Genomic DNA, 3,693 nt, shown 5'->3' with positions numbered 1-3,693 from the left:
TATGTAAATGGTGGCCAAGCCTACATATATATAGTGAAAAAATGGCGGGAAGACAAAGGCGGGAACCGGTGGAAAGCGTGGGAAGAAAATAGGCGGGAAGACAGAGGCAAACCTTTAGTACCGGTTGGTGGGTGCAACCGGTACTAAAGCTGTCGGCAGGATAAGGACGCCCTGCTCGATGAGATAAAGTATGTAGCGCACGACGCCCTGTCGGTGGGATAAGGACGCGTGGGTAACCTTTAGTACCGGTTCGTGTCTGCAACCGGTACTAAAGCTGTCGGCAGGATAAGGACGCCCTGCTCGATGAGATAAAGTATGTAGCGCACGACGCCCTGTCGGTGGGATAAGGACGCGTGGGTAACCTTTAGTACCGGTTGGTGGGTGCAACCGGTACTAAAGCTGTCGGCAGGATAAGGACGCTCTGCCTATAAAAGGAGCATCGATACACCATGGGAAGCAGCTCAACAAGCCAACATGGATGGAGAGTTTCATCACCATGGATGGAGGAAAGGGTTGGGAAATCTCCCGTGGCGGAACTTGTCGAAGATGCCCTTGGTGCACACGCCCTATGGCATCTTCGGAAGTTCCGCCTCGGAAAAATTTCCCTGCAAGCCCGTGGAAGACTCCATCTCCTCTAACAATGTTGGGGAAAGGGTTGGGAAATCTCCCGTGGCGGAACTTGTCGAAGATGCCCTTGGTTCACACGCCATATGGCATCTTCGGAAGTTCCGCCTCGGAATTTTTTTCCTGCAAGCCCGTGGAAGACTCCATCTCCTCTAACAATGTTGCGGAAAGGGTTGGAAAATCTCCCGTGGCGGAACTTCTCGAATATACCCTTGGTGCACATGCCCTATATATGGCATATTCGGAAGTTCCGCCTCGGAAAAATTTCCCTGCAAGCCCGTGACTTAACTAGTAAAACAAGCCAACCATCTCCATTGTTAATATCTTACATACAGTAACATCATTACACAAAAGTGATTTCCATATTGAGATACACAAGTTATGATCCCTATATGTAGCTAGCTAGTCTTCTGAGTTTTCTTCGCCCGTTTCCCTTTCTTCTTACTGCGACGCAACCATGGACAATCTTCATTGTTTAAGATGATGCTTGGGTCAATTTTTACCTTGAAGGGTGGAATATCGTCAAACTTATTATAATCTTCTGACATGTCTGTCTTGTCCTCTACTCCCACGATGTTTCTTTTTCCTGAAAGAACTATGTGCCGCTTTGGCTCATCGTATGATGTGTCCTCTTGCCTTTCTTTTCTTTTTTCGGTTTGCTAGACATATCCTTCACATAAAAAACCTGAGCCACTTCACTGGCTAGGACGAATGGTTCGGTGTCGTACCCTAGATTCTTGAAATCCACTGTAGTCATTCCGTACTGCGGGTCTACCTGTACCCCGTCTTTCAGGTTGAACCATTTACACCGGAACAAAGGGACCTAGAAATTAGGTCCATAGTCAAGTTCCCATATCTCCTCTATGTACCCATAATATGTGACCTTGTTCCCATTGCCATCTTCTGCATCAAAGCGGACACCACTGTTTTGGTTGGTGCTCTTTTTGTCTTGGGCGAAAGTGTAAAATGTGTTCCCATTAATCTCGTACCCTTGAAAAGTCGATATAGTAGAAGATGGTTGCTTGGCCAACAAGTACAGCTGCTCGTCATCGGTGACATTCATGAGACGTGTTTGCAACCAACCGCCGAAAGTCTTCATGTGTTCTCCATCAATCCAATCTTCACGTTGCTCCGGGTATTTAGAGCGTAAGATCTCCTTGTGTTCCTCTTTGTACGGAGCCACCAAGATGGAATTATGTAGAACTGTGTAGTGTGCTTGAGTGAAAGAATGTCCGTCCATACACGTTGCTGATTTCTTTCCTAGCGTGCCTTTTCCACGCAGTCTCCCCTCATAGCGCGATTCAGAAACACCGATCGGCTTAAGGTCAGGAATAAAGTCAACACAAAACTCAATGACCTCCTCTGTTCCATAGCCCTTGGAGATGCTTCCTTCTGGCCTAGCACGGTTATGAACGTACTTCTTTAAGACTCCCATGAATCTCTCAAAGGGGAACATGTTGTGTAGAAATACAGGACCGAGAACGCCAATCTCTTCGACCAGGTGAACTAGGAGATGTGTCATAATATTGAAGAAGGATGGTGGGAACACCAACTCGAAGCTGACTAGACATTAGACCACATCCTTCTGTAAATTTTGTAGAGTAAGTGGATTGATCACCTTCTGAGAAATTGCATTGAGGAACGCACATAGCTTCACAATGGGTACTCGAACATTTTCCGGCAGAAGCCCCCTCAATGCAACCGGAAGTAATTGTGTCATAATCACGTGGCAGTCATGAGACTTTAGGTTTTGAAACTTTTTCTCCGACATGTTTATTATTACCTTTATATTCGACGAGAAGCCAGACGGGACCTTGATGCTACTCAGACTTCAAAAAGATCTCCTTCTCCTCTTTGGTAAGAGCATAGCTGGCAGGACCTTGATACTTCTCTGGATTCAGGTTGTTTCCTTCGTGGATACTTTGCTGGTCCTGCCGTGCATCCGGTGTATCTTTTGTCTTCCCATACACGCCCAAGAAGTTTAGCAGGTTCACGCAAAGATTTTTCGTCATGTGCATCACGTCGATTGCAGAGTGAACCTCTAAGAATTTCCAGTAGGGTAGCTCCCAAAATATCGACTTCTTCTTCCACATGGGTACGTGTCCGTCAACATCATGCGGAACAGATTGTCCGCCGGGACCCTTTCCAAAGATCACTTTTAAATCCTTGACCATATCATATATAACTTCCCCATTAGGGCGGGTAGGCTTCGTTCGGTTATCTGCCTCACCTCCGAAATGCTTTCCTCTCTTTCTTACGTGATGTTGTTTTGGAAGAAATCGACGATGCCCTGTGCACACATTCTTGTTTCCCAAATAATTACTATCACTCTCACCTAAACAGTGTGTGCATGCATTGTATCCCTTGTTTGACTGCCCTGAAATGTTACCAAGAGCAGGCCAATCATTGATGGTTACAAATAACAATGCTCGTAGGTTAAATTCCTTTTGTTCGTGCTCATCCCACACAGGTACACCTTCGTCACGCCACAACTCTAAAAGTTCTTCAACCAATGGCCTCAGGTACACATCAATGTCGTTGCCGGGTTGCTTCGGGCCCTGGATGAGCACTGGCATCATAATGAACTTCCGCTTCATGCACAACCAAGGAGGAAGGTTATAGATACATAGAGTCACCGGCCGTGTGCTATGACCGGAGCTCGCTCCCCGAAAGGATTAAAGCCATCTGTACTTAGACCAAATCTTAAGTTCCTTGCATCATCTGAAAATGACTTGAACTCTCTGTCGATTTTTCTCCACTGCGACCCGTCGCCGGGGTGTCTCAAGATCACATCTTTCTTACGGTCCTCTTTGTGCCATCGCAACAACTTGGCATGCTCTTTGTTCTGGAACAAACGTTTCAACCGTGGTATTATAGGAGCATACCACATCACCTTCGCAGGAACCCTCTTCCTGGGGGTGGACTCACCCTCAACATCGTCAGGGTCATCTCGCCTGATCTTATACCTCAATGCACTACATACCGGGCATGCATTCAAATTCTCGTACTCCCCGCGGTAGAGGATGCAGTCATTGATGCATGCATGTATCTTCTGCACCTCTAATCCTA

This window comes from Lolium perenne, chromosome 7 (genome assembly GCF_019359855.2).
Source record: "Lolium perenne isolate Kyuss_39 chromosome 7, Kyuss_2.0, whole genome shotgun sequence".
NCBI lineage: Eukaryota > Viridiplantae > Streptophyta > Magnoliopsida > Poales > Poaceae > Lolium > Lolium perenne.
The sequence above is the reverse complement of the archived record's forward strand: the minus strand, read 5'-3'. Positions refer to the sequence as shown.